The sequence below is a fragment of the Pleurodeles waltl genome, chromosome 11 (genome assembly GCF_031143425.1).
Source record: "Pleurodeles waltl isolate 20211129_DDA chromosome 11, aPleWal1.hap1.20221129, whole genome shotgun sequence".
Classification (NCBI taxonomy): Eukaryota; Metazoa; Chordata; class Amphibia; order Caudata; family Salamandridae; genus Pleurodeles; species Pleurodeles waltl.
In genome coordinates, this window is record NC_090450.1 from 902,155,898 (window position 1) to 902,167,771 (window position 11,874).

Consider the following 11,874-nt stretch of genomic DNA (forward strand, 5'->3'; position numbering starts at 1 on the left):
GCTGAGATTTTATCTTGCTGGATAAATCAAGGGATCCAGTTGAAAACTGTGATAGGTAATGAAATTACCTTACAAATCACCTGTTCGATATAAGAATTTAATATAGGTGTTTTTAGGTAAGGTTTAAAAGAAATGTGAGGACACCTTTGAGTTTAATGACTCATTGTGTCTAAAAAAGTGGGGACCAACATGTTTCTGCCCGCGCTAAGAGCCTAATCGGTCTGGGGCATTCTTCAGGGTCAAGGATCCCTAATACGTGTGGGGCTAGAGTGCTGTACTAGCAATAAAAAGGTGGAAATTCAAAGGAACGAGGGGCCTACCTGGTTATGCTCTAGAGGTATGGCCTAAAAGAGAAATGAGATCGGAGTTAAAAAAAAGTGAGATATATGTGCCACATCACTCCAAAACACTGCACACAAAGATGTAATCTTCATGCCGTGGGTAATACATACTTACATGCAAATGTTACAATGTCTATAGCATGGGCTGCTGGCTCATGTTTGTCTTACCCTATATAAACAAGGCGGGTAGCCTCTGGTCTGGCGACAAGCGGAGGGGAGTTGCCCTTTGTAGTCACACTCTATGAGGGAAAAGTAGATTTAAGAGAGGCTAGAGAGGTATAATTGGAGGGCTTGCAAAGACTCAGACAATACGTTTAGGTAGTTCAGTGCGTACACAAATGGTACTTATAGATTTTATGACATCCTTTTCAGAGTGAAAATAGGTGATGACATTACAAAGAAACTTTCATGTATCAGACTAACAAACATATAGGGGTATTTATCTTAGTGGTGGATCAAACAACTCCCACTAAGGGGAGTAGCTAACTTACTACTCCAAAGGCGGCATCTCAATGTTTCACCTACGTGGTCTGCGTCCCAGCCGCTTGATCAGCAGTGCCGGGGCGCAGTGATCTTTAAGTAGGAGATCCCTGTGGGATCATTTGTGCCACGTTGAAATCACGTGTGCCCCTCACCTGCTGAAGAGCTAATTGCAGGCATAGTCGCGTCGCGGTGACCGCGCGCTGACGCCTAGGCTCATGGGAACTGTAGTTCCTGAGCACTAGGCAGCCTGCTGAGTCCTCAGCTGGGTGTGGGTGCCGGACGATGAACATGAACTAGGGGTATACGGGTGGGTTAAGGGAGGGAAAAAAGGGTGGAGAAAAAAGGGTGGGATGAAGGGAATGGAGAAAGGGGGTGAAAGTTGGAAAACAAATGGGGGGGAAACTGTCCATGTTAGGAGACTTCACAATATCTAAGACAATGGCCCAAATGGGTGATTGGGACGCCTTATTAGAACTAAAAAGGACACAGGAAAACCATTCTCCACGGAGCAATCCTGACAGTATACTTGCGTAACAATTTGGCACCCAATGGACTACCGAACCCCAGATCTTCATGGAAGATCGGGAGTTCAGAAAAGACTGGTCTATGATAGCCTGGAAATGTACACGAGACTGGTTGATCTTAATCTGGTCGCTGTCTTAATAATTATCTGAGGCCCTAGAAATCCAGATAAAGACAGCAGAAAATAACCTCAAAGCAGGACTAACGACATTATATATTTTTTTTAAAATTAGAAGAAACAAATAAGACTATTAATGAATTCAAAGAATATTTAACACAACGCAAAATTTCAAAAGGACCTGCAAAAATTCTCGCTTGAGAGAATATATCCTTACACTAGGGAAGACTATGTCCCTAAATCGTCTAACCCCTCCAACACATCCTCAGGAGGTTATACGAGCTCCAACTCAGACATCGACTCCGCCCAAACATCGCGCCCTAGACGTGGTCTGCGGGGCTCTCGAAGGAGTAGATGGAATCACCCACATATGATGCCTCAGTTCCCTCCAATGAGTAATCAACCATTTGGATGGACCCCCCCATTATGAGCCCCCCACCCACCTTCAACCTCCTATGTACCCTCTGCCTCCTGCACCCAGGGCCTATCCCAATGCTCCTTTTTTAGAAAGAGTCCAGGAAAGAGGGAGAGGGAAAAAGAAGGGACTCAGTTGGAGATCAAGAGAGGAACTAGTACAGACTGAAACCCACAAAGAAAACACCCCCAGTACAAGCAAGATTTGACAAACGGGTTAAACATTGTTATCAACCTAAGCAAAGGAACGCTAAAGGACAATATATTAGGAGGCCTAGAGAAGGGCCTTGGTTTCGTCCCGACTCTAAAATTAGACATCTTCAAACTGAGAATCGAGTTGGCAGAGTTTTTCAGGAAAATAAGACTCAAGACCTTCTTAATTGAACACCCTATCTCCAATACTGGATTGGACAAGAATACGGGGCTACGACCCCAATCCAAATTCACTCCTCTCAGCAACCAAATGCCACCTGAGGTTTTAGCTTTTGAAAAATCAGTTAGTTGTAAAATTGACAACCTATGTGTGACCCCCTCAGATAACTTCCAGAACATTAGAACCAAGGAACTAACAGCACTACGGGACCTCACCGCAGACACCACGATAAATGTTAAACCAGCAGATAAAGGTGGTGCCACAGTGATAATGCCAACAACAATGTATAATGAGGAGTGTTTGCGCCTACTTGGGAATACCCATCATTATAAAAAACTTTCCAGAGATCCCACCTCTGAGATCCAAGAAGAAATAGCCTTTTTAATATGAAAAGGACAAGAAAATGAATGACTCACTAAACACGAGGCAGCTTTTCTAAAACAAGAGAATCCCAAAACACCCTACTTTTACATATTGTGCCGAAAATACACAAAACCAAACACCCACCTCCCAGGAGACCAATAGTATCCAGGATTGGGTCTATCCTGGAGCCCCTCTCACAATTTTGCGACTCTTTCCTACAACCCTTTGTAAAAAAAGATACCAACTTATTTAAAGGACACAAAAGATGTACTCAACCTGCTTAATGGTTTGGAATTCGATAGGGAAAATGAGTGCATGATAACTCTGGATGTTAAGTCCCTGTACACCAACATACCTCAGGAAGCCACCCTTGAGGTGGTTTGTGAACTTTTCGAAAACAGCACTTGGAACTCAAAAACACCTCCAGAGTTTATTCTAGACCTTGCACATACAGCACTTACGAGAAACTTTTTTTAATTCAATAGTAATTATTATCTACAAGTACACGGAACATCGATGGGCAGTACATTTGCCCCTAGTCTGGCCTGTCTCTATGTAGACCACTTCGAGAGACAACAAGTCTTGAATGAAGAAAATCCCTACTATGAACATATTAAGTTATGGAAACGTTATATCGATGATGTCCTCTTGATTTGGACAGGAACAAGAGATGATGCAACAACATTCGTGGAATGGCTAAATGCCTTAACCCCGCACCTGAGATTCACATCAACTATAGATGGTACAGAACTCTCCTTCCTAGATCTCCTTATATCTGAAAAGGATGGCCTCTTGAAGACTGAAGTCTTCTATAAACCTACAGACAGGAATAACCTTCTCCAATTTCAGAGCTTTCACCCGTGCTCCCTGAAGGAGAACCTGCCAGTGGGTCAGTTTCTCCGCTTACGACGTAACTGCTCTGAGGTGGTAGACTACACCAAACATGCCAAGAAGCTCACTAACAAACTCCGGGCAAAAGGCTATCCAGCCCACCCAACTAGAAGAGCAGAGAAAAGAGCTTGCTACAGCCACAGGGACCTGTTGCTGCAACCATCCCAACGAACCGAAAAGAATGACAGCTTAATCTGTGTAACTGCCTTTAACCCATTATCTAATACAGTCAAAAAGATAATTAATGAAGACTGGAAGATTCTAACATCTGGAGGGCTACCCTTGGATCCCCCGCTCAATGTTTTAAAAAAAGCTAAAAGCATTTGTGACTTGGTAGTTCACATGCGCCCAGGTGCTGGGGCCCCAGTGAACAAACAAACTACACTATGGCAGATAACGCCCCCTACTGGGCACTTTCCTTGCGGCAACTGCTGCGTCTGCCGCTTCACAAAAAAAGCCACCAAACTAGAACTGGGACTACAGACCTTTAATGAATCAAGATGTTCTTCCAGATGAAATAAAGATGTACAACGGCATGTAGTCACGAGGAAGCTTTATTCCAATATATAGGAGGTCCCATCCAGCCAAGATCCAACTGTCAGCCTCTCCTCACCAAGCTCTCTCTGTCTCACCTCAGCCATGACATCACCAGATTCCAATCCACTCTCAAGAGTTCTACATTCCTATGCATACTACACACCTCCCCCTTTTACAAACAACAACAAAGAAAAAAAATTAAACAATAAAATACATTAAGAGAGCAAAATAAAATGAAAGAGCCAAAAAACTATTTGAACATATTACATTTGAGAACCACCACTCGATTGAGATTCCACATCTTTGAATCTTCTGTTCTTACGGCATTCTTAAATAACTTCACCACTTTTACAGGCTTGGATTTATGTGTACTTCTGCCTTTGTTGACCGGGCCACGAATAAGTACCCAATCTCCTACTTTAACTTTGGTTACTCGTGCTGATTTTTTTGAGTCGAAATATCTCTTCCTACCTTCTACTTTCTTTCGTTCACACTCTCTACAGCTGTCATCTGACACAATCATTCCTGATCTTGATTCCACATCATTCACCCAACTGGGAGCTACTAAGGTATTTGGGTGTCTGGCTCTAAATAATTCAAAAGGTGTTTTTCCCGTCGTGGAGTGCGGGGAAACCCTGTATGCCTCAATCCTTTTAATTGCTTCTTTTTTTCCAATCCATACCATTGTCTTTGGCCAACACAATTGTTTCTTTCAAAACTCTGTTGAAACGCTCTACCATGCCATTGGTTTCTGGATGGTAAAGTGCATATTTCTTGTGTTGTATGGTACAGTCTGCTAAAAACCGTTCCATTTCCCTAGACACCAACTGCACACCATTATCGGTGAGGATGGATTTTGGAAACCCTTCTCTCCCAAACACTTCCTTCAGAAACTCAATTACATGCCTCGTCTCAATACCTCTGGTAAATTTGATCTCCGGCCACCTTGAAAAAACATCTACCAGCACCAGGAGATATACGTCCACACCCCCTCCACGAATGGGTCCCAGAATGTCTAATGCAACTTCTTCCCAGGGTTGAGCGGGGCGTTCTCTAATCTCCATGGGTTGAACTCTAGGTTTGACTGTTTTCTCACTCAACACACATTGCAAACACTCCCTAATGGTCCTCTCCACCTGCCTATCCATTCCTGGCCACCAATATGTCATTCGCAAACGCCCTTTGGTTTTAGAAATTCCCTGATGACCCGAGTGGGCAAGAGAAATAAGCTCCTGTCTAAGCGTGGTAGGAGGAACTAACCTTGTGCCCCTAAACAGTAGGCCGTCTCTATTCGATAATTCCCCCTTTACATGCCAAAACGTCTGTGTCTCTGCACTCCCATTATTTTTGTTCCACCAATCTTTCTCTAGCAAAGAAAGCACTTCTATTACTGTATTATCCAAATCGCATTCTCTCCTCCATCTCTCTTCTGTGACCACATCGTTATCAAAACTACTGCCTTCTATTTCACATACCGCTTCACCGTCTGAATCATCATCACTTCCTTCTCTTTCCTGACTATTACCAGTAGACTGTACCAACCTTGATAATGTGTCAGCGACCATGTTCTGTACTCCAGGAATGTATTTTACTTCAAAATCAAAATCCTGTAACGATATCACCCAGTTTGTGATCCTGCTTGATATCGCATCAACCCCTTTCCTCTTATATATCTCACAAAGTGGTTTATGATCTGTCCTGACTTCAAATTTGCTGCCCCACAATAAATTTTTTAGTTTCTTCACTGCCCAATGCACTGCCAAAGCTTCTTTCTCTATAACAGAGTAATTCAGCTCAGCATTTTTCAAAGCTCGTGACAGAAATAAAACCACTTCCTCACACTTATGATTACCTTGTTGAAGCACAGCCCCAAGACCTTTCGCACTGGCATCAGTAATCAGAACTGAAGGAAGATTAGGGTTGACATTTTTTAGCTTAGGAGCACAAAGTAACTTCTCTTTGATGTCTCTGAATTATCTTTCACAATTATTACACCACACAAATTCCACACCTTTTCGTAACAACCTCCTCATATTCACACAAAAATCTGAAAAATTCTTAATAAACTTTACATAATACTCAGCCATTCCAATAAACTTCATCAGTTCTTCCTTATTTGAAGGAGATTGCAAATTCTTAATGGTGTCTACTAGTTCTCTCTTCGGTGATATGCCTTCTCCTGTGACCATGTGACCTAAGTATTCAATGGAGTCCCTCTGGAATTTGCACTTCTCCATTTTTATGTTTAGACCACACTCTCCCAGCCTCATCAAAACTCTACATACCCTCTCTTCATGTTCAGCATCATCTTTCCCAAAAACTAAAACATCATCTTGATATATTCTTACACCTTCAAATCCCTTCAAACTTCAAAACCCTTTCCAACATTCTTTGAAAGACTGACGCTGCAGAAATCAGCCTGAATGGCAATCTTGTGTATCTGAATGTTCCAAATGGAGTTACAAAGGCAGTAAGATTTTTAGATTCTTCAGTTAGTCTGACTTGATGATATGCTGATGTTAAGTCTATGGTGGAGAAAACCCTCACTCCTTGCAATAACATTAACATATCTGAAATGTTTGGTAGGGGATATCTATCCACAATCACATTTTTATTCAGTTCTCTCAAGTCCACACACAAACGTAGACTGCCATTCGCCTTCCTGGCTGCAACGACTGGTGCCAACCATTCAGTTCCTTCAACTTCTTCAATAATTCCTTCTTTCTGAAGTCTCTCCAGTTCTACTTTCATTTCTTCACACAAGGCCACAGGTACACCACGAACTTTACTACACACCGGCTTAGCTCCCTCCTTGAGGTGTATATGATGAGAATAGTTCCGAAGACACCCTAATTTGTTTTGAAACACGAAAGGAACCTTCAATTTTAGTTTCTCCACAAAGTCATTGTCTTTTTTAATTTCCTGGACAACAGATTCATCACGTTCCTTAATTTTGTTTATCTCATCTTGATCTTTGATCTTCACAGGAGGATCACTATTAGGATCAAGTATCACTCCAAGATCTTTCTGATGAAACCAACTCAGGATACTGTCTCCTTCTTTTGAAACATAGATCTTTGCATTGATCAACTTGTGTTTGAATTCCAGTAAACCTCTAAAGTAACCATACAGTTTGATAGGTTTTCCACCATACGCACGAGGAGTGATATCAGGTTTGTATAACTTAACTTTGTTTAAGAGTTTTTCGAAATAGAACTCTTTTGATATGATGGTAATCTTCGCTCCAGAGTCAAAAAGAACCTTTGTTCTTTCACCATCTACCAGAATTCCATCAATGGGCCCTCGCCTCCCATTGCCGACTTGGAAAATAATTTGGCCACACTCAAAATCATCTCCATCCATGTTGTTTGAATCATCATTAACTTCATAGATACCTCCTTTCCTACTTTTGGTTCTGCAAACACTGGCAAAATGACCTTTCTTTTTGCACAAATTGCATGTTACTTTAATGGCAGGGCAATTTCTATCATTCGCCATGTGGCCCTGCTTACCGCAACGAAAACATTTCCCTTGAAAGTTTTTCTGTTCCTTTCTATAATTTTGTTTCAGAGAGATTTCATGTTTGTCTCCATGACTCTTGATGAGATGTACAGAGTCACATTTGTTCTCCTCTTTCTTAATTGCCTCGACACATTTGAGGGAATGTTAAATTTTCTTTGCCAGTATTACAACCTCATCTAGTGTCGGATCATCCTTTTGCCAAATTTCCTCTCTGACCTCAATGTTGCAGCCCAGCATAAACTGATCTCTCATCCAAAAGTGGCCCAAATTTGCATGATGATGCCAGTTTCCTAAGGGCTGTAATATAGCTCTCTACGGTTTCACACTCTTCCTGGTTTCTCCTGCCAAAGTGGTATCTCTCGTGTATGGTGATAACCTTTGGAAGATAATGTCTATCCAACTTTTCTATGCACGTCTCATATTCATTTAGGTTCTCGTCAAATATGTCTGGAAGATTATCAAAAACTTCCTGACCTTCTGATCCTAAACAATGTAACAATAATGCAGTTTTCCTTTCAACGCTAAGTGATGCACCACACACTTTTGCGTACCTCTCAAAAACTTTCTTCCACTTTTGCCATTTTATAGGCGGTTCTCCTGGCAAAGCCAAGAAAAACGAGGGCGCAGTAACATTCTGCATAATTGTGTGTTCCAACTCACAAACTCCTGTCTCTGAATCCTTAATTTTAAGGTCTTAAATAGTTCGTTATAATAGTTATATTAAACGTATCTTTGTGCTTGGTAGAAAAAAAATCGTCTCCTTTTTTTTAAAATCTTTTAATAGCTGCATTATACATTGGCCAAACTATTGGTGAGCTTGAAACAACTGACGCGGAAGTGTGTGCATTTAAGCTGCCGTGTAGCTGACTGGTTGCTTTATAGTTAATATGAGCTGATCCGATCCAGATAACTCCGTAGGATTAGGGCTATGATACAAATGTTTATATATATTTATATCTTGAAGAAACTGGCGCGCAGTGCTTGTGCGTTACAGTCGTTGTTAAGCTCATGTGCAGGTCCAAAGCTTCGCCGCTGTACGGTTTCTATAGAAACGCGTACACAGGCCAGCTGATTAGATCAAACGAAGCGCTCGCGTGGAGCCGGCGCGCACTCAGCTGTTTAGTTAAGAAAGAAAGAAAAAAAACAACGCACGCTGGGAGTCAACGCGCACGGTCCTTCCTCTCAACAAACAAGCGTTCAAAGGACAAAATGAAAAACAGGAGAACAATAAAAACAAAAGTCACCTTCTCCCGTTAGTACTCCTTGAGTTCTGAATCAAAATCCCTTGTTGAGACCTCCATGTAACCAGCCGTTTAGATGATGTAGAAGGCTAAAAGAAACCCATCCCATCCTTCGTCGCCAGTGTAATGAATCAAGATGTTCTTCCAGATGAAATAAAGATGTACAACGGCATGTAGTCACAAGGAAGCTTTATTCCAATATATAGGAGGTCCCATCCAGCCAAGATACAACTGTCAGCCTCTCCTCACCAAGCTCTCTCTGTCTCACCTCAGCCATGACATCACCAGATTCCAATTCACTCTCAAGAGTTCTACATTCCTATGCATACTACAAGACCCCATTGGAATTGAGGACACTCTCAAACTGCAATAGCAGAAATGTCATCTATACAGTATGATTAAATGCCCCTGCCAGCTCATGTATATCGCCATGACTACAAGGAGAGTGGGCACACGCAAATGCGAACATAGAAGTACCATCAGATGCCGACGGGATGCAACCCGTTTAACAGATCATTACGTTCGGCGCAACCATTCCCCGATGATATGGGATGGGTTGTTATAGACAAATTGAGCAGCCCGAATACAAACATGAAACTAGAACTGTTATATTACCAACAGAGATGGGTGTGGAGATTACATGCTGACACCATAGGACTCAATGATGATATTCAATGGTCTTCCCTATAGGTTGTGGGTCATTATCCCTGTGGAAGATGTAGGATATGCCATCTGAAAAAAAAACACCAAAATATTGAATTCAGCAACAACAGCAAGTGGAAACTAAGACAATTCACAAATTGCAATGCTCCCAGAGTTATATACATGGTCACATGCCCTTGCCATCTTCGATACATAGGAATGACCACACATAGGTGGTCATTACAACCCTGGCGGACGGTGTTAAAGGTGCGGTAATACCGCAAACAGGCCGGCGGACAAAAAAAGGGAATCATGACCCTGGCGGAAACCGCCAACAAAGACAGCCACTTTAACACACCGCCCGCCACGGCGGTACAGACAAGCAGCGCGGCGGTTACCGCCAACAGACAGGCGGGAGACAATGTACCGCCCACACTATTACAATCCGCCACCTTTTCCGGGGCGGATGCACCGCGGATAAAAACACGGCGGAAACAGCGTTTGCTATGGGAAAACGCTCACCTCAACACATCCCACGAGGAACGAGGACACCATGGAGCCCGAATTACAAATCCTACCTGCCTTTGTTTTTCTGCTCCTTTACGACCAATAGCTACGTAGGTGCAGAAGATACCGGTGAGTACTGCACCTACGACACGGGGGAGGGGGGAGGCAAAAGTTAGGGGGACACCCACCAAACACCCCCACCCTCGCATATCACAACATACACACCAATGCAGTCACAAAAATCACAGTAACAACCCACAATCCCCCCGGAAGAATGCAAAGACAATGCGAAAATCGGGCAAACATTGTAATGTGCCAATATACATGTCATACAAAAATATACAGATATACATATCTCAAAATCACTCTTATTTACACATACAATCCGAGAAGTAGTGCAGATATGTACACAACAATGTCCGTGCACCAACAGTCCAAAAAAGCATGGGCGAGGCCCACAATAGATACCTGACCAAAATCGGAGCGAACACTGCCGGGGCATCAGATAGAAACACTACAGGCACCTCAGGGGGAAGGGGGGGCACCTCAGCCAGATGAATGCGAAGCCAGATCCACGACGGGGCTCCATGCCCATTGATGTATCCTGGGGAGTGCAAAGCCACTGTCTCTCAAGTCACTACAGTGGGTGGTTTTCCCACTGTGCCATCCTGGGGAGTGCAAAGCCACAGTCTCTCAAGTCACTACAGTGGGTGGTTTGCCCACTGTGCCATCCTGGGGAAGGCAAAGCCACAGTCTCTCAAGTCACTACAGTGGGTGGTTTGCCCACTGTGCCATCCTGGGGAGTGCAAAGCCACAGTCTCTCAAGTCACTACAGTGGGTGGTTTGCCCACTGTGCCATCCTGGGGAGTGCAAAGCCACAGTCTCTCAAGTAGATGGAGGTCTCCACTGGTTCTGGAGGGGGACTGGTGCCCATACTGGATGAGTCTCCACGTGAAAGTACCTGTCCTGTCACTGTCCCAGCTGCACATGGGATAAGGATGCCTGATGTGGCGGTCCATTCATTCCTAGACCGTGCATGCCCTGTTCAGCGGTGCTTTGCCATGGCGGTCTTTGCCCTGTTCAGCGGTGCTTTGACATGGCGTTTCAGGACTGTTCAGCGGTGCTTTGCCATGGCGGTCTTTGCCCTGTTCAGCGGGGCTTTGACATGGCGGTCTTTGCCCTGTTCAGCGGTGCTTTGCCATGGCGGTCTTTGCCCTGTTCAGCGGTGCTTTGCCATGGCGGTCTTTGCCCTGTTCAGCGGTGCTTTGACATGGCGTTTCAGGACTGTTCAGCGGTGCTTTGCCATGGCGGTCTTTGCCCTGTTCAGCGGTGCTTTGACATGGCGTTTCAGGACTGTTCAGCGGTGCTTTGCCATGGCGGTCTTTGCCCTGTTCAGCGGTGCTTTGACATGGCGTTTCAGGACTGTTCAGCAGTGCTTTGTCATGGCGGTTCTGATACGGACATTGGTGTGTGGCATGACGATCTCTACACTGGGCATTGGTGTGTGGCATGACGATCTCTACAATGGGCATTGGTGTGTGGCATGACGTTCCATCATTGCCCAGCGGGGCTGTGGCATCCTGGCCCCTCATGGGCTGTGACTCCGGCGGTGGTCTCCTGACCAGTGACGATACTTGTGCCCTCCTGGGCAGTGACTCCGGCAGTGGTCTCCTGACCTGTGACGATACTTGTGCCCTCCTGGGCAGTGACTCCGGCGGTGGTCTCCTGACCTGTGACGATACTTGTGCCCTCCTGGGCAGTGACTACGGCGGTGGTCTCCTGACCTGTGACGATACTTGTGCCCTCCTGGGCTGTGACTCCGGCGGTGGTCTCCTGACCAGTGACGATACTTGTGCCCTCCTGGGCTGTGACTCCGGCGGTGGTCTCCGGACCAGTGACGATACTTGTGCCCTCCTGGGC